We start from the raw sequence: 21,912 nt of genomic DNA, 5'->3' as shown, positions 1-21,912 counted from the left end.
CAAAGTGTAGGTTATGGATTCTTAAAAGATGACTTCAATGATGAAGATCTTCATAGGTGATTCGCAATATGAAGGAAAGGAATCCTTAAATCCAAGGATGTCCTAATGTGTACTTATTGTAAAGTCTATTAAGTATTGTGTCATTTTGTATTATGTCTTAAGGGTCGTATCCCTAATGTATTCTAAATTTGTTGAGTCTAAGATGTCAAAGAGACTTACAGTCTATATATATATTATGACTTATAATTTATATGTATATGAGGTAAAGTTTCTAGCATATGACGTGATATGAAATGTTTTAAATTTTCTGCTAAATTTACTATGTCGATGCGATGAATGATAACTGTGGGCTCGTATAAGACCTCCGAGAGGTCAAGTATGCCATGTTACTTCTAAGGGATGCTTTCCCGGTTATGAAAAAAATGAGATTTTTCAAGAATTCTCATCTATGCCTCTCGTAGCATTCATTGCATAATAAGCATTCTAAAATGAGTAATTAAAATTGTCTTCACACATGAAGAACTCTTTCATAAACAATACGCAAGCGGAATTCATTCATTTAACAACACTAAACGTTTACAGTATATACTTGAACCATATAAACTTTAGAGTATACAATACTTTGGTCTTCGCCCATATAAGACATAAAAGTAAAGACTAAGACATAAGGAACTTGTGGATATTGTCCTCGAATCGATGAGGACTCACCAATACTTCATCTTCAAATCCTTAGAACCCTATCCATCCTCCATGGCATATAAAGACTTCCAATTCCCTACACTTTAGAATTAAAGCGCAAAGAAGGGGTTAGCACATTAGATGTACTAAGTATGGAAGCCATGCAAAAACCATGAAAAAAGGATAATTTGTAATAGCATGCTTTACATGAATTTTGATTAAAACATCATACTATAAGCATAAGAACAACATTTATACAACTTAAGGATGCATAAGAAATCACTTAAGCAAATAATCACATTATTGGAAACCTTACAGTGAATTCACATCATTGTACAGTGAAGTTCATTCACTTAACTTTAGACATCTTCCAACATGTAATTATTCCACTTAAAGCTATCATAAGACTCAGTTCAGTCACACAAAGAGAGACCACCCATACAACCTCTATAGGCATGCCTAAATAATCCTTAAGACTACTTATGATAAGTCACATACATACTTACAAGACATCAACATAATAACATAAGATTCTCCTACCAAAGGGGATTCTAAGTCTCACTTGAGTTATTTGTAAATCGAACACCCAAACAATCCCTTACACACACACATAAGAGATCCTATAGACTACCAAAGGTAGAATCATTCTCACTTAACACATTAGCATATAGATGATATGGCATTCTCCTTCCATAGGCTATCAAAAGACTTACTTAGGTAAATCAAGAAGATAACGACCATAGTGACCTCTTCAAGATTACCTATGTAATCCTTATTACTACCTAAGGCTTAGATAATGTCTGCATAATAAACCAACTTCCCTAACTAGAGTCGTTCTTAAGACTTATCTAGGTAAGATAACAATTGATCGTTCATATACCCCCTTTACAACTTAATTAGACAACCCTTAACTACTCAAGATAATAACGACTTCATTTATCATACTTTCTTAACTTAAGTCATTGCATACATTAGTTCATTTAAGGCTCATTCATCACATAAAAGACATTAAAATAATGGTCTTAGACAAGACCTATGGACTCTTACTAACACCTTCAAAGTCTATTGTGCAATGTTTAGATAGCGTGCCATACCACTACCTAAACTTCATAGAACTTCTCTAATGCTAGTAGGTATCCCATATGATGAGAATAGGCAATAATCTAGCAAAACATGGAATCCTTAGTTCTAAACTACTCCAATGAGGGTGTTCTACTTGCCAATGGTAGAACTTGGACACATCCCATGTAGGCACACTATTAAGGAATATGAAGGGCATTCTTCAAATCTAGTCCCATTTTTAACCAGAACTAATTCCCTTACAATACTTACTCTATGCTAGACTTTGTTCTCATAGATTAATCACATTAAAGGTTCATATAAAAGGGTTCCATAACAAGTTCAAAACCAATCACGTTTACATTAACAGAGATGTCCTTTTTTGTGACCTTTCAATGGCGACAAGAACCTAATGATGACTTTCCTAAGGTTTGATATGATGTAATTCCATCCAATAAACCTTAAGTATATCATTCCTTTCCTTGAAGGATAACATTACGACTTTCGACTTCAACATACTTAACCTTACCACTAGGTTCAAGGTTTCACATAAAGGATCTTCTTACCTTTATTCAAGGTCTCACATGTCATTCATACATTCAAGACTAACAGACTTTAACATCCTAAGTCAAGACATCACATATTCATATTCATACAGGCCTCAATTAAGGGATAGATGTCAAACAAGACAAGACACCACATACTTTACCTTAACACATATTACTAGTCATTCTATAAGAACATAGGAATAACCATTATCATCTTTAATTAATCCTACACACTACCATATTATCATAAATATAACCATTATACACTCATATTGGCACGATCAGAAAGCAGCCCCTAGATGTTTGGGAGAAACCTCGTTTTGTAACCGAGCTTACTTGACCCTTTTGGGTCTTGTACAAGCCCTTTACTATCGTCAATCACATAAGACAAGAAAAGTAGTGATGAAATTTAAAACTTTTAAAGAATAATTAATAAAAGACAATCTTTCATAAATATTTAGAGAATCTCGTTGTTACAAGCAAACTTAAAAGACAAGACATAATATCTTAGGTACATTCCACGCTACAATAAAATAACATACATAACAACTCTATAAATAAAAACTAAGGAAAGGAATATACACTCGAATATATGAGGACATACTTTGCCTTGAGAAAAACTTTCCCAAGCTCTTAATTATATCTTTCAAACCTTCAAAATCTTCCACTGAATACTTATATAGTATAGAAAAAGTTAGTACAAAAAATATACTAAGTATGGCATATGCAGAAACATGTAAAAATGGACATTTTAGTAAAAATATCTTTTCACTCAATTTAAGTAAAACATTTATGAATACAAAGGCACAACATCATACTAACCATCATTTACAACTTAGATAAGAATTCACATAATTCTAAGCCAACATGAAACATTACAGTAAACCAAATTGATCTTCATAGTGCACTCCTTAAAAATTTACAGTAAATACATTTGAACATTGACAATGAATCATTTAAAGCATTAACAATATATTCAACTTGAGCAATTAAAATGAACTATCTAACACTAACTGAGTGAACTTCCATGGCCAGGCTAAAGAGAAAGTGAACTCCTTTTCCTTAGGAGTTTCCCTACCTCGGAATTATCCTAAGACTCATTAAGGTAATATATGAAGGAAGTATGCATATGCCTCCTCCAATACACACCAAAGCGACCCTCACGACTACCCCTTTCGGCATACTCAAATTGGGAGACAAGCCCCTAAATCAATGGCAAGACATTAAAATAAACTCAACAAACCACCAAAGTCTTGCCTTTCGGAGTGCCTACTTAATGCAATCAGTAGATAGATTCCCATACCACCACCTACCCTAAGTAGTACATTCTTTTCTAAGGTTTGGTACCAAGTCTTCCCGTTCGGAAGGTCCTACCTAGTTCAATGAGTAGATAGTGTCCCATACCACTACCTACCCTAAGAAATACGAGCTTTTAGAATCCTTCGTTCAATCAATTTTTTGTGAGGGTTTTGCTTAACCGACATAGACCATGAGAGCTAGACATGGAATCCTGATATTAACCCCTATCGGATGAGGGATCCTCACTTTCCTAGAGTAAGGTCATGTGTCTTAGCTTTTATATAGTTTTCCCAATAGCTACACCTATGTTGACACATAGTCAAGGGATAAGGAAAGTGTTTCAAAGTAACTAATTCTCTATTAACGAAGAGTCCTCATCTCAAAAGGTAATTTGGAAATACAACATCTAAACTCACGAAGTGTAATCCACCTCTCCGTCATATCCTATCGATGCTGGGCATAATTTTCACACCCTACATATAAGAATAATTTCATTTTCTTTAAGTTATATTCATCCTTTAACCTTGATTCATGAAGTTACACACTCTACATTCTTCTCATAACCATATACTTCAATTAGACTTAAACTAGGTCAAACATGCAATTCAAACTACATCAAACAAGATACAAGACCCATTTACAATATCTCTTCATTTTAAATTTAGACCTTCAAGATAACATATTCAACACATATTAAGTAACATCAAGTTCCTCAATTAGCACTGACATCCATAAGATGGACTATACCACTCAAGATCAATTCATAATAAGAATTATATGATGAAAGCAATTCAACATAAAATCAAACCATCATCACTGATAAGAAATTTATCAATATTTAACCATATTAAATCCCTTAGGGAAGTATCTACACAACTATGAATAATACAATGATACCCAAGTTCATACCCTACTCAAATCATGCTCACATAACCCATTTTCAAGGCAAAAGTTAAAGTATGCCTAAACAAGAGTTTCATTAGTGTTTTAAGATCAAAATAATCAATTCAACCCAAACTAAATACATCTAAACCATTATAAAAATACAAGAATACCCCTACTAGAAATCGAAGTTACAAGAAGTTTGAGTTTAGAATCCCTTTCGAAAATCTTTTTGGAAGTTGGCTTCACGAATGAAAAGATAATAAAGAATGGGTACCATACATCACTTACGGAAGCAAAATCCTTGATTTTTTTTATGAAGAGACTCGTACAACCAGCCTCTTATCCTTCCTTGACATCTAGCTTTCAATGGAGTCTTGACAGAGTTTGTTTTAGAGAGAAAGTTAGAATATTTTTGAAGAGAGGGCTCTTTCCTAGGTCTAGAGTTTAAATCTATTTTAATATAACCTAAAAAAACTAAAATTATCCACCTAGGGTATTAAAAGACTTGGGGTGTATTTCCATAAAACACCCCAAGTTGGCTGCAACTTCACAGATTTGAAGGCCTCACAGACGAACCTTCACCAACGGACAGTTGATAGGGTCTCGTTGGTGGATACATATCTCCAAATTGAGCAGGGGCAACTTAAATAACCGTTCAAATGGATGCCCTAGGTCGGAGGACAATTGAGGGACCAAAGGGATGTCCTTAGGGTCGTCGATGGCCACTGCTTTTTAACAAATTTTTCTCAAGTCTTGGGCCCTTCATCTAGGGCCCCTTATTGGTCCTAGGTGGAGTCGTCCCCAGACGTTAAACCCCTAAACTAAGTCGTCTAGATCATAGGAACATCCAATGACAGTTTCAAGTAAAGTGAACACGTAAAACTCGTCTAAGAACAACAAGAGACACTAGTACATTCTAAGGCATACATTCAAAACGTCATGGACGTTCTTGGTCGATTGAACTCCAAACTTAACAACACTTCATATACTGCCTAAGGACACTAAATTAATTTAGTTTAACTTAAAGTAAACTCAAGAAACAACCACGAGCCTCTAGTTCGCCTTAGTTTGTTTTGGGGTGTTACAGATTTAGTCAACTAGGAACAATCATGTATAAAACCTAAGACTACACATATAAGCACATAGCCATAGTCTACATGATTTACTAACATATATAGAAAGAACGCATACTTTCACATTACTTCACAAATATTTATATATGATCAATATTCACATAATATCAACCATACTAATCATCATGATACTTCGAGTAGTGATGACATGGACATGATTATTATATTGCATAATGTAACGCCGACAAGTCCACCTCAATTCACATAGCACCTCCACCATAAGTGGACCATACCAATCACAACATAACTGAAGTCTAATTAACATAAAATAAAAGGATATAGGGCAGAACACACTACTCCATCTTACCACTTTCATTTCATGGATAAAACATTTAATTCGATATCAAAAGGCCCTTACCCATGGCCATAAGCAACAATTCAATAAAATTATATAAAAAATCAATGAAACTAGATTAATTCAATACATACTCATCAGTCTAATACAACCTAGATATCAATTGAGTACAAGTATTGCATCATTAGATAGACCATAGAAAACTACATTAGAATTCATAAGCCTTAAGTCAATATCAACTAAATAGGTCTAACATTTGAATAGATCTAAGAATATTCAATACTCAATTGATAAAATTTAAAAAGACTATAAGACAATTAACCATAATCTATACATGAATAAAAATCCCAAAAGAATCTACACTTGAATTCATCAATATCAAAGCATGATCGCATTACTCATGTTTTAGTCAAATTGAGGGATTTGTGAAGGTAAAGGGTTCTTGAAGAATTTCATTAGAGAACATAAATTATACATCAATTACATCATACATTATCGTTTGAAAACCATTTTAGATAGAACCCAATACTTAGAGTACAAATTAGACTTTTTCATCTTTTTGAAAACTTTAAAATTCATCTTTGTAATTGGATCTAAGGTGATACAAAGACTACGATAAAGAAATTCCATAAATTATTTGAATAACCCAAATAAAATTTAAGAATGAACTTCATTTAAGAACCATCTTCAAGCACCATCTTCGCTTTGAACTTACATGGAGGTTTTGGGAGGAACTTTTGTAGGGAAAGTGTTTTGATTTAGGTGTTAGGATTATAATGTGAGTTGAATGACTTATATACTCTTAAAATACCCATAAACACTCAAAACAAACTTCCAAATACATATTGGGGCTTGGGGTGAATTTACAACTTCACCCCTCAACTTAACAGAAAATCTGGCAAGAAACAGGCAGCACCATCGACGCCCACATCGATGGTCTGTGGTCTCACCCACGCCCTGTCGATGGGGTCTCGTGGGTTTAACCTACAACTCTTCAACCTTCATGACAAGTGGCTCCATCTACGAGACCCATTGAAGGGCTGTCGCCTGGTCGACTGGCCGTCGTTTGGGTCAGTCTATTGCACCTGCCTGGAAGTGTTGAGCTCCAAGTTGTGGTCCTCATAAGGGCCCCTTGGGGGTCTTATATGAAGTCCAACCTAGATGTTTCCAATTCAAAAATGATCATATACGAGTTTAGGACCTACCACATGGTTTCATACAAAATGAACACATAAAACTTGACGAAACATACGTAGGCACACAAAGTCGTTTTAAAGCTAACCTTTCGAATGACGTTTAACCTCTAAACTTCACGAAACCTGACACACTACATATATACTCTATATTAACTCTTTCAAGAACCATATAATCTCATGAATTACACATAAACACGTAAAACCACATATGAGGCACATAGGTGACTCAGTCGTCGAACGTCTTTGTCGTCCCTTAACATTTAACTATTAATGCACGTTAAATCATTGACACTGCCTCTATACTACATTATAGACCATTTTAGGACCTTAGACAATCAAAACAACCATGTTAGGCTGTAGCTTCACCTATGTCATTTTCGGGGTCTTACATATATCCTTTGTCTAATCATAGTCATTTAGCTCAATAGGTATTGCATGAGTATATCCTTTCAATATAACCCTCATGTGTAAGATTAACACATTAACATCATCATATCATAAAAAGGTACAAAGGTAATTCATAATCAACGTTATATATTTTAATCTTAAGTAGAATCTCACAATAACATAGTCAAGACATTTTAACTCAATATCTTACCAACACCTAGGAAGGTTATTTACAAGGCATACTTCAATTGAAATGCATCACCAATCACAAACCATCATACTTTAAGTAAAGGTTAGGGTCATGAAGACTTACCAAATCTCCTTCAAAAGTCATCATCACGGGCTTATCATCAACCATCCAATTACATCCAATAATAGGTGTAGTAACATCAATCAATAGTAATTAACACAAGAACTATGTCAATTCCATCATCACTATCCCAATTAAGACTAACTCATAACCTAGGGTTAGGGGATCAGGGTTCATCATGAATTCATTAAGAAATAGATCCAATAAAACCCAATACATTACCCTATTCAATCCTTAAATGAATTAGAATATTTAAAAAAAGTATAATAATCAAATAATTCATTAATTCCCATTAATTCATGGCCAAGATCCAAGATTTGGGACAAGTGGGGAAGGGAAATTGATCAACTTGAAATTGAATCAATTAACATCAATTAATCAATAATATATACTCAATTAATCATAGGAAATAACAATTTGTAATTAATTTGAAGTTTTATAGAAAACCCATTAGAATTGGAAAACCCTAGTGAATTGGGTATTTTAAAAATCCACTTTGAGAGGACCTCCAAGGGAGAGGATACACCAGAGCAAAGAACCCATACCTTATTTAAGTTTAATCTACGAAACTGAAGTGAAATCCTATATAAATTGACTTTCTTCTTCAAGCTTTTTTCCTTTTTCAATGGATGAAATTTAGGAGAGAGAAAGTAGATAGAGGTGAGAGCTTTAGGTTTTTTTTTTGGAAATTGGATTTGGGTGAGTGAATAATGACTTAAAATGACCCTTAGGATGTATTTAACCACCCCTTAAATTATTCAAAACACCTCTAACTTAAATGGGCCTTTTTGTGAAGTCTAAATGTCAAAAATACGATTTTACCGAATCAGGAAAGTGTCTTCGCGTTGCGGGGCCAACACACACTTCTATTTTTGAAAAATAAATTTGTCACATCCCTAGACCATCCCTAGAATTTAGGGCACAATTTTGGATTGAGACCGGTGTACTTGACCTCTCGGATCATGAGACCTGCGTACATCACATTAAGGACATTCCACTAATGGTCTTGGACAAGACCTAGGAAGTCTAAATAACACCTTCAAAGCCAATTGTGCAATGTCTAGATAGCGTCCCATACAACCACCTAAACCTCATCAACTTTTCCAATGCTAATAAGTATTCCACATGATGAGAATAGGCAATAACTAACATAGACCATGATAGCAAGACATGGAGTACGTAGTTCTATACTACTCCAATGAGGTTGTTCTACTTGCCAATGGAAGAACTAGGACACATCTCATATAGGCATATGGTTAAGGAATATGAAGGGCTTCTTTGTATTCTAGTCTCATACTTTAACTAAAACTATTTCCCTTACCATACTCACTTGGTGTTAGCCTTCTTTCTCATAGAGTAATTCATACATTAGGTTCACCTAAAAGGGTTCCATAATAAGTTCATAACTCAATCACATTTACCCTACCAAGGAAAGGTCCACTAGGGCTACCTCACAATAGTGAGAAGAAGCTCCTGATGACTTTCCTTAGTATTAATATGATGTCATTCCAGCCAACTAAACTTAAGTCCATCATTCCTTTACTTTGAAGGAATACATTATGGCTTACAACTTCAACAATCTTAACCTTACCATTAAGTCAATGTTTTCACATAAAAGACTCTCATAACATCATTTAAGGTCACATGTCATTCATACCTTCAAGACTAAGAGTTCTAAAACCATGATTCAAGACATCACATATTCATAGTCATATATACATCAACCAAGGGACACATGTCAATTAAGATAAGATACCACATACTTCACTTTTAACTCATAATGCAAGTCATTCTAGAATCACATTGAAAACAACCTAACATCATCAAGTCATCCTATATACTATCATAACTCCATCACTATACTCCTTATAGACACATGTAGACAAGTAGGAATAACCAATACTCAACCTTAACACTATACTTATAATGTCAAAGTCATATTCTAACATGATCATCATATTGCATAAAGTAAAGTCGACAAGGCCACATCAATTGCAAGTAAAACACATAACAACGCCACCATAAGTGGAGAATACCAATCACAATATAATCGAAGTATAAATAACATCAAAATAAAGGAATGTGGAAGCATACCTCACTCCATCATCAACATTAAATTCAATGCTAAATTAATCAATTCGATAACACAAGACCCTTATGCCAAGATCATTACCAACAATTCATCATAAAATCTACAATAATCAATGAACTAGTTCAATTCAATGTAACTTCACCAATCTAACAAAACCTAGATATCAATTTACTATAATAACAACATCATTAGAAAGCCCATAAGAAACTACATAGCAATTCATCAACATTACCTCAAAATCAAGTAACCCATAAAGTAGTCAAAAACTAGGGTTCATAAAATTCATGGGTCCACAAGATATTTATATTAATATAATAAATACAAATCAATTAAATCATAATTCAACGTGCAGAAATTATTTATGCAAAACCCCATGCGAGAATCCCAAAATTTGACCAATTACTTTTGAATACATTGAAAAACATCTTGATAGTTGAGCTCCTCGATGAAACAAGTTTCAATGATCGAAAACCATTCCTTAAGGATGATAATTCTTTACTTTTACAAAGAATTTCCAATAAAAACGCCACACCAAGATTTTTCTTCAATTTGTTCTTCAATGGAGTCTTTGGGATTTCCTAAGGGATTTTGGGGATTTGATTTGGAAGAATGAAATCTTCTAAGTATTAAACACTTATACAATTATTTAAAATACCCAATCTACATTTAATAAACTTCCAATACATTCATTTATATGTGGGGTGAATTTACAAGTTCACCCCTAGACTTGGCAGTGAACTGCATGCAGAAATAGGGCAATCGACGGATTTCCCATCGACGGGGCGTAAGCTCACTTACGGGGCATGCTGGCAAGATTCGATGGGTTTAGAGACTGGGAACTGGTATATTTTCCACCCAGTTTGAGTACCTACTCACGTCCACCACCTACGGGGCTTCGACCAGGCTACAAGCCGCTAAATGCCTTCCATAGGTGGATTTCCATTTAGCAGTTTTGGCGACCAACTTATGTCCTTCCTCAAGGACCCTTAGTTGGTCCTTGGTGATAATTTTCTTGAAGTTTCTAATAAAATACAATATTCTATGAGTTTAAAACCTCTCACATAAATTTCATCCAAAACGAACACAGAAAACTCGACGCAACATGCCTAGACAGACAAGGTCACTGCAAGGCATATCTTCCTAACGTCATTGACATTCTTGGACGTTTGACCTCCAAACTTAACAAAACATGATACATTTTCTTATAAATGGTATAATAACTAATTTATGAACCTTATAATATCATGAAACACACATAAACACATATAATAACATAAGAGACACATAAGTGACTTAGTCGTCGAACATGTTGGTCGTCCCTTGATGTTTGACTTCCAATGCACCTAATTCTTTAGCTAATGCCTCAATACCATATATTAGACCTATTTAGGAACTTATACCATGAATACCAAAATTTTTGGCTCTAGTTAATGTAAGTCATTTTCTAGGTCTTACAAAATTGAACTACTGAAGTCCGTGTCAGCTACGCGTCGCACATAATCCCGCCGAATCTTGACTTTCACAGGCTGTTAAAATAGCCGGCCCACCCATGTTGGGTTCCTATTCCTTGACCCTTCGGGGGTATTAGGGTTTTGTTTTCGAACGTCTAGACCTTCTATACTACACTATACCTAACCAAAGTCTTTTTACAAGTTTTAGACTCCATTTGACCCTCTGAAACCATCCCCAAATATAGGAATGTCAACTAGTTCAATTAAGATAGTTTCCAGACGTCATGGACGTTTTTTGAAATCTTGGATATAAAACTTCTTGCATGACTTATATAAATTATTTTAGGTCTTAAAATAGTATTTAAACTTTTAAACACTCATGTTAGGATTTGCTTAATGCCTGCGATTTAAATTTATTAGGCACACAACAAAGAATTCACTATATGTTATAACTATTACTCTTCATAAGATATTAAACAGAAAGTGACAACTAATAGAACTTTTGCACGTAAAGCAAATGGATCAGAAGAAATGTAATGAAAACATGAGCTTCCTCTAGTTGATACAGCAAGAGCACATAAATTCTTTTTTTGATTCGTGAGTTAGCTGCTTTGTAGATCTCTATATGCATGTTGACCTTAGGGTTATATATTTATCATTGTAGTTATTACTTTTTGGATAAGATGCACACATTTCTTATTTAATTCTACAATTTGTTGGATGCATGTACACATGCAGACGTCTGGGACAAAAGGCTGAACATATAGCGCATTCAGAGCATAAGAACAAACATCTATGTTAATTAGGTAGAAGTATTAAAATGTTAACGAATCTGAATCTCAGTATATACCTTTTTTTCCTCCATAACTCTAGTGAGCGTTGAATCTATAATGTTGTTTGGTGCAAATTTAAAGAGTCAGTTTTAGGACAACTAGTTATATCTTGTGAAGATTCCTCCTCTGGTGGTACATAACAGATAACGTGAGAATACTAAACAAGTGTTACAATGTATTAATCTCTTTTTGGTTTTGAGTTTTGTTTTGTAATTATTGTATGGTTCTCGAACAAATCTACTTAAGTACACATAAGATCATTCAAGGGTATGATTGAAAGCTTTGTACATCAAGAACACTAATTTAATTTCTATTTTGTTGTCATTTCATCCTATATTATTATTCATGTATCACAATAACGCATGTAAAACTAAGACCAACAAAGAAACATCATTGACTTAAAGTGGTACTGCAAGGACCTTCCTGTAATCGTCTATGCATATCTACGTATCTTTTGTTATCTTTATAGGTGTTAGAATCAAATTTTCAAAAGACACATGTTGAATGAAGTTTCTTTGTGATGAAGTGTATGTACCTTTTAGCTAAACTTTGCTTCGTAATATTTTTATTTGTTATTTTGTATATTGTGAGATCTAAATAGGAGAGAAGGAAATAAATTTTTTTATTGTTGATGAATAAACACTTCATTGCAAGTTTAGTGTATGTACCTTTTAGCTACTTAGCAGATGCTCATAGACGCTAATAGTTGTCGCCACCTAAACTACGTCCTCTGCTTTCATAGAACTTGATGAACCATATATGATTGTCAACTCAAAAAATCATAGATAATTTATAGTGGTAAATTATGTCGTTCGATTATTTCTAAATTTTAAAAAAAAAATCAAGGACATCAGTGACTACAAAAAATTGTTTTCCACGTCTCTGATCGTTACTCTAGTATTCTTCTTATTGGTTGTATTTCCATGTCTCAATCATTTAATTCACTTGATGACAGTTACCTGAGATCCTTCAATCGTATCCACTCTTTTTCCTCTCTTTAAAGTTCATAAAATTTCTTGTTGTGTACACAAATGAAAATATTAAGTATTCATTATGGCTCTGCCTTGAAAATTCAAGTTCTCGCTTGTCTATGTGGTTTTGGTAAGCTAATTGTTGAGAAGCATCCCTTCATTTCTTTTTATTTTGTTTACCCAAGTAACCAAACTACGTTTATTTAATGATTAAGTTGGTTCACTAACATGTTAGACCTTTAATCTAACAATTTTGTTGTACTAACAAACTCTTAGATTAAAAAGATACAAAATGATGGAAATTTTTGGTGCACAAAGGCAGCAGGTTTTCTTTAGAAGCCTAGAAAAAAAATCTCTCATACTTTCCAATAAGTTAAAGACTAAAAAAAATAAGACTAGAAGCATCATTCAAATGCAAAAACAAGTGGAAGTCGCATAAAAGATATGTAGAGCTATTACCAAAATTTTATGAGTGATGATAGTTTGATTTCTATTTGTTTTTATCCTTAACGTTGTGGAGCTGGCTCCTCCATTATTTCAACAAACACAAATATATACATACAAAGGCTTGGAAATTCAAGCCCAAAGCAAAAACACTAGGTAGCTTAGTTTTATTCAGAGTAATGTATGTTTGTTCATGGCGTTCTGTACCTAACATAATTTTGTGTTGCTTTTTTAATTCTCTTGACCCCTCTACTGATGTATTGCGTGTACTGTAATTTTCCATGTTTTAATTTGCAGAGAGAGTATTTATTTTTTATCAGTGTTCACAATCCCCCTGCATTCTTTTGATAGTTGTTGAAAGGTATGGATATCCATTATCTTGTTCACATGCTTCATTTGCTAATTATCTTCTAGTTTGTTAGCCTTTCGTAACACATGTTGAATCTATTCTTGTGTTGAATTATTTATCTCTTGTTTTTCCTATTTGCTGTCATGGGAACTTCCATTCTCTGTGAGCTATGTTTTTAATACTTAAAGAATCTTTTTGTAGGAAATATTTTTTGTAGTTGTTACCTTTGCAATGTCTGAGTGCTTAAAGAATTTCTATTATTTCCTGACACCCTCCGATCACTTCAACAGCCTCATACAAACATTTCACAAGGGGGTTCTGGGGTAGGGGAGTAATAGAGTCAATACTTGTTATCCTTTTGCATTGATTTTTAGAACTTTTTCTTTTGTTTTCCTTGTTGGAACTGTTTGACAATTGGTTAGTTGTGGAAGGTAAGTCAGTCGTTGACTTACTATTACTTTGTGTCTCCATTGTATCCTCATATTTTTGAATTTTTATTTTCAACTCCTTCTTGATCGTTTTGTTGATCCCGCATAGAAATATCAATGAAATTATTATAAGTCACATCACATTGAAGAAATACCAATGATTTTTTATGAAGAAACAACCATCATCAGCCCTCCTAGAATTTCTTGGCTTCAATCTTCTATGGAGACTTAAGAGAGAATTCTAAGAGAGAGGGGTTTCAGGTTTTAGAATAGGGGTCTAAAATGAGGTCTTAGGGTTTAGAACACATTAATATATCTAATAAATCCTAAAACTAACGTCCTAGGGTCATAAAGTTCTTAGGGTGAATTTAATAAACACCCCAAGCCAAGGAAGTCCACTTAACAGTTTTGCAGACCTCACAGACGAGACCTAACTAAGGGACAATCTGTGAATCAACGGACCGTTGGTGGGGTATCATGGGTTGAAACTTATATCCAAACGGATCCTGGCCATCAAGACTTTCAGGGACAATCTACGCCATAGGTCGATAGATCATTGGTAGACCAACGGACTGTCCTTAGGGTTGTTGTTTTGTCACTGCTTTGGTAGTTTGGTCCAAGTCTTGGGGCCTTCATCTAGGTCCCCTTCTGGATCCTAGGTGGGGTCTTGCCTGAACGTTAAACCCCTTATCTAAGTCATCTAGTTATTCGAGAACATACCAAATATGTCTCAAGTAAAATGAACACGTAAAACTTACTCAAACACCTCAAGGCACACAAGTACTTTCTAACGCACACCTTCCAAATGCCATGGACGTTCTTAGTCGTTTGACCGCCAAACTTAAAAAAACATCACACACTTCCTAATAACACTAAATTAACTCCTTTTAACTTCATATTAACTCAAGAAACACTCATGAAGATCTAGTTCACCTTAGTTCATCTTGGGGCGTTAGATCGTGTGTTATTGCACACAATTTATTTGCGATCTGCATTTCTATGTCAAAAGTGTCAAAAAAATTTGTGGAGGTTTGTCATGACCTTTTCTATACATCAATTTGGAAATCACGGCAAGTCTGACCCATTTTCATGTTCAGACAAGCCCCAAAGTTCGCATATCCTTCATTTCGATGATTTTCATATGTTATAGCACACAATTTTTTTGATGATCCCAATTGAAACGTCAAAAATGCAAAAGGTTTTCGTGGATGTTTGTCAATACCTTGGCTATGCAGCCGGTTGGACCTCCCATCCAGTCAGAATCGTTTTCAAGGTCAAACGAGCCCCGAAGCACGCATACCCCCTATTTCGATTATTTTTGTGTACTATAGCACACTAATTTTTTGGTAATCAAGAAATGCCAAAATATTTTATTGGCATCCGTCAAGACCTTGGCTATGAAGACGGTTGGACCTCACGGCACAATGACCCTTTTTCAATGTCAATCGAGCCCCGAAATGCGCATTACCCCCCTTTTTGATGATTTTCATGTGCTATAACACAACATTTTTTGGTTATTCGGAATGCGACATAAATAATGCAAAAAGTTTTTTGTGGATGTCCATCAAGACCTTTTCTATGGAGGTGGTTGGCCCTTAAGGACAGTCCGACCTATTTTAGAAGTCAAACAAGCGACGAAGCGCCCATACCCTTAATTGAAACGATTTTCATATGCTATAGCACATCATTTTTTTGTGATCAAGATTGTGACGTTAAAAATGCCGAATTTATTAGTAACTGTCTTTCAAGGCTTTGACTTTGCAACTGGTCTGACCTCACAGCTATTCCGACCCGTTTTCAAGGTTAAACAAAGCCTGAAGCACGCACACCCCCCATTTTTACAATTTTCGTGTTGTATAACACACTATTTTTTGGTGATTCGAGGATTTTGACGTCAAAAATGTCAAAAGTTTTTTACGGACATCTTTCAAGACGTTGGATATGCAGTCGGTTGGCCCTCAAGGCCAGTCTAACCCATATTCTAGGTCAAACAAGCCCTAAAGCGCGCATACCCTCTATTTCAACATTTTTTTGGTGGTCCGAATTTCGACATCAAAAATGAAAAAATATTTTGTATAAGTCCTTCAAGACTTTAGCTATGCATTAGGTTGTCCCTCACAGCTAGTTCGACCCATTTTTAAGGTCAAATGAGCCGCAAAGCGCGCATACCTACATCAAATATACCAATTTTTTTGTGAACGTTCATGAAGACCTTGTTTATGCAACCGATTGGACCACACGGACAGTCCAACCTATTTTCAAGGTCAAACAAGCTCCTAAGCGCGCATACCCCATTTTTTGATGATTTTGGTCTGCTATAGCACACAAATTTTTTGGTGATCCAGATTCGGATTTCAAAAAATGCAAAACTTTTTTGTGGAATCTCGTCGATACCTTGTCTATACAGCCTTTTGGACCTCACACCCAGTCCAATAAATTTTTAAGGTCAACGAGCCCTAAAGCACGCATACCCAGATAGTGTGACCCATTTTTAAAGTGAACCGAGCCTCGAAGTGCTCATACCCCTATTTTCAATGATTTTTTGTTCTATAGCACATCTTTTTCTGGTAATCCAGATTTCGACGCCAAAAAATGCCAAAATATTTTGTGGACATTTGTAAAGAATTTTTCTATGGAGCCGTTTTTCCCACATAAACAGTCCAACCAATTTGTAATGTCAAACGAGCCTCGAAGCGCGCATTCCTCCCATTTCGATGATTTTTGTGTGCTACAACTAACTATTTTTTTGGTGATCGAAATTTCGATGTCAAAAATGAAAAAATTATTTGTATACCTCCTTCAAGACTTTGGCTATGCATCTGGTTTGACATCACCGTATGTCCGACCCGTTTTTAAGTCCAAACAAACGCCCAAGCGCGCATACCCCTATTTCACCGATTTTCTATGCTATGACACACCATTTATTTTGGTGATTTAGATCCCGATGTCAAAATGCCAAAATATTTTGTGGATGTCCATCAAGACCTTGTATATGAAACCATTCGTCCCTCACGGCTACTACAACCAATTTTTAAGGTCAAACGAGCCTCGAAGTGCCCATTCCCCTCATTTCGATGATTTTCATAAGCTAAAGCACACCATTTTTTGGTGATCCTGATTCTGACGTCACAAATGCCAAAAATTTTGTGGACGTCCGTCAATACCTTATCTCTGCCGCCGGTTGGTATTCACGTCCTGTATGATCCATTTTTATGGTCAAACAGTCCTCGAAGCACGCATACACTCCATTTTGACGACAGTCCTATGCTATAGCACACAATTTTTTCGATAATCCATATTCCAACGTCAAAAATTCCGAAAATTTTTGTGGATGCTTGTCAAGATGTTCTTTATACAGTCGGTTGGCTCTCACAGCCTGTCCGATCCATTTTCAAGGTTAATCGATCCTGAAGCACATACCCCCAATTTTGATAATTTTCGTGTGCTACGTCCAAAAACAATTTAAGCATTTTGTACGTCAAAATCCAAATCATTGAAAAATTGTGTGCCATAGCACACAATTTTTCAATGATTTGGATTTTGACGTACAAAATGCTTAAATTGTTTTTGGACGTCCTTCAAGACTTTGGCTATCAAAATAGTGTGCTTCACACTCAGTCCGACCTGCTTTCAAGGTCAAACAAGCCCCGAAGCGCACATACCCCATAATTTTTCAATTTTCGTGTGCTATAGCACAATATTTTTTTTGTAATCCAAATTCTAACATCAAAAATGCCAAAATGTTTTGTGGACGTCCATCAAGACCTTTGTTATGCATCCTATTGTCTCTCAAGGAAATTTCTACCAATTTTCATGGTCAAACGAGCCCCGATACGTGCATAACCCCTATATCGACTATTTGTGTGTGCTTTAGCACACCAATTTTTTGTGATTCGGATTTCGACGTCCATGTAACACCTTGAAAATAAAAGAAATGTCTTAAAGCCTAACGTAGGTTTCATAAGATCTAACTATTTTTTTAAGACCATTCTATTTAATATAGGTCATTTAGGAAGTTTAAGAACCAAAATATCCAAGAACGTCCAAAAGTTTGGTTCAAAAGGGTACTTTGTGTCTTAGCGTGTTTAACTAGACTGTAAGAGTCAGAAATGTATGAAAATGGTGAAAAGGTAGCTAATAGGTGTTTGAATTATTTCATGGTTGAAACGTCTGGGTAAGACTCCCCAAGGACAAACCAAAGGCCCTTGATGAGGACCCTTGCGTTTAAGGAAACACTGCCTGAACAGTTAGCAACGATAGGACCACCTACGGTCCGAGTGTTGACTGAAGGGGCGTCTATGCCACCATCGTCCTATAAGTAGTAAATTAGAAGAAGGCCCTCGCCTGAACAGTCTGTGAACTCATCGATGGACTGCAAGATGGAGGGGTGAGGGTCCGTAGGTTCACAGATGGCCCGTCTATAGGGTTCCGTTTGTGAAGGATGATATTTTTGCACGTTTTTATGTTAATTGATTTAATTAATTATTTGGTTAAGGTTTTAGTTAGGTATTAAGTGGAGACTAATTAAATAACTTAAAACCTATATAAAAGACCCCAACTACAATTAAACTAATTAGAACTCTAAAACACAAACTCTCTTCCTTCTCTCTTGTTTCTCTCTATACTTGAACTCACCATTGAAGAATAGCAATGAGAAGGGTTTTGGGGGCTTTAAAGGGATAAATTCACCATATATTTATCACCAAACGTTAAGGTGTGGGATCTACTTCACCTTTGATACTTTTTCCATAAAGGATTCCTTCAAAATGGGTTTCAAAAGTTGAGTATTCTTATGGGTTTCATCCAATTATAAAACTGAAGTAATGAATGGATTTGTTGATGATTTCTCTAGGTTATATTAAATAGATTAATATTTAATTTAACTTGTTTATGGCAATTTTTAATGGTTTGCTATAAATTGTATAACATGATCCTCAATCCCCAACCCTAGATTGTGATCTTGATCCATATTGTTCTTTGATCATTCATATTGTCTATGTTATTGATTAGATATCTTTACTGTGGTGTTATTATAAATAAATTAATATGAATTATAGGCCTATCATGCTAGTTTCTTGAGATGTGATTTAGGTTATGAAATATATTGTGAAATTAGCCTATGTATCTTGTCTTAAGCAATAATCTTGTGTTGAATTATGTGATAGAGATGCAATTGGCCTTCTTATCTTATTATTGATCATTGTGTTATGATTTCAATCCCCTAACTAGGTAGATTTATGGGTTTATTAAAAGACCATGATGATGAACTATGAGGAAGACTTGGTAAGTCTTAGAATCTCTATCTTTATTTCCAATTGTGGTTAATTGTTGTTAAGTAATAATGTTACATTGGAGACCTTATACTAGGATTATAGGGTGGTATAATGTTGAATTAAAATGTCTTGATTATGTTGTGAGGTTGATTAAGGTGTATGTAATATAAAAATAGTGAAAACTATCAATGTGCTTTGATATGCTATTAAATGCTAATGTGTTAACCTCACTTATATGAATTGTAATTAACGGACTTATACTAATACAATTCTAAACTAAGCTAAATGATTGATAACTAACGGCTTAAAGACATTTAAAAAAGGGTTTGTAGCTTAGCACCGAGTGGACTAGATTAAGGAGTGTCCCTTCCCACATAGGGAAGGAAGGAACACTACATTACTCTTGATATTGGAGACTATAATGCATAGCGCATAAAGAGTGTCCTGACTATATCCCCTAGTTCTTGAACTATGTTTCCCCCATAGAAATAATAGCTAGTGTATCCACGTACTTGCTATCTTTCATGTTTTGGTACTACTTTTGAAAGTAGTCCGCCTTCTTTCTATGTAGGGTTTTATGACACCGGATTCCACACTATCTCATGTGGTCTATGTCGGTTAAGGAAAGATGTTCCAAAAATGTAAAATGAATTAAAGGAATTAAACTCTAACTTAGATAACCTAAGAGGTCTAGCTTTGTCTAGGTAAGGGTATGAGACTCTACCTAAAAACATTGCACTAGTTAGCCTTGAGTGGAGTCTTATGAGGGTGTTCTTATATATGTTTATGTTATGATGATATATGATATATACATGATGACCTTGGCACATTATTTATACTACATGTTTATTAGTTCACTTCTGAGAATGCCTTGGGTTATAATGTTAATATAAGATGAAATGTAAATCAAAATGTTTTGTTATGTGAAGTTGGACATCGCTTATGGTTTCTTGATGAGGCTACTTGATTGAGTGAGGTTATGGGGCTTTGCTTGGTCATTTCCCTTATTGACATGATAAGTATTGATGAGTAGTTGTCTTGCTTATTATGATATGATTGACAATTATTCATTCTTATGATGTTATTCTTTGATAATAGGGTTGTAGTAAATCATTGTTTCAAGTATATTGGAACACTTATTACTTATTGAGTTAATAAGCACGTTTTATTGGTCAATATGAGTTGTTTGGCCTTGCATTAGGTTCTTAAAAGGTTAAAATGGCATGTTTTGACTAAAAGTCCATTTTTAGCACGTTTTGCTTGTATATGTGCATGAGGTCTCATACATAGTACATGTAAAGTACTAACCCCATTTTCTTCCCTTTTCCCAAACATTTTAGGTTCCGGTCGTTGAAGAGTTTTCAAGGCAAAATTGTTGAGGGCTTGGATTATTCATTTCATCCACGTAGGGTAGGTCCTCTACTTCCGACGGCAATGCCACTATCTAGCTTACAGACTTGTTATGAGCGTTAAGACTCTTTCATTTCTTTCCTATCCAATTGAGTACTATACTTTTGCATTACCTATATGTGGTCTTGTAGGATTGATATAAGGGTTATGCTCATATTGTGATAATCTTTTAGATGGTATGACATGAGACAATCTTTGAGACTATATTTCTATCGTATATATATAAATATGTCTGTGTGTGTGTGTGTGTGTGTGTGTGCAATAAAAGTAGAAGGCTATGTAAAATTCTTACATGAAGGGTCTATGTAAACTCAATACGACTATATATTATGTGTATATAGAGGTCTATGTAAACCTCCAAGTAGTTGTAATGAAAGTTTTAAATTTTTCCACAATTTTTAAATCTTTGAATGTAATGACATGTGACTAAGAGCCTAGTCTTAGTTCTTGAAAGGGACGACGACACCGGTTACGTCTTGAGGGTAAACCTGGATGTGACAGTCCAAAATGCTGATTTTTTTGGAAATGTCTGTCAATACCTTGGATTTTATCCTGTTGTCCCTCATGTCCAGTCCGACAAATATTTAAGTCCTAATGAGCCCCAAAGCCTCGATGATTTTCGTGTACTATAGCAATACAATTTTTTTGCTGATTTAAATTTTGACATCAAAAAATGCTGAAGATTCTTGTGGACGTCTGTCAAAACCTTTTCTATGCTACCGGTTGGCCCTTAAGGCAGTCCGACGAGCTAAAAAGCGCACTTACCCCCCATTTCAATGATTTTTCTTGTGCTATAGCACACCATTTTTTTTGGTGATCCGGAATTCGACTGAAAAAATGCCAATTTTTTAAAACATCCTTCAATACTTTG

Source organism: Solanum lycopersicum, chromosome 10 (genome assembly GCF_036512215.1).
Source record: "Solanum lycopersicum chromosome 10, SLM_r2.1".
NCBI classification, from domain to species: domain Eukaryota; kingdom Viridiplantae; phylum Streptophyta; class Magnoliopsida; order Solanales; family Solanaceae; genus Solanum; species Solanum lycopersicum.
This window is presented reverse-complemented; position numbering follows the sequence as displayed.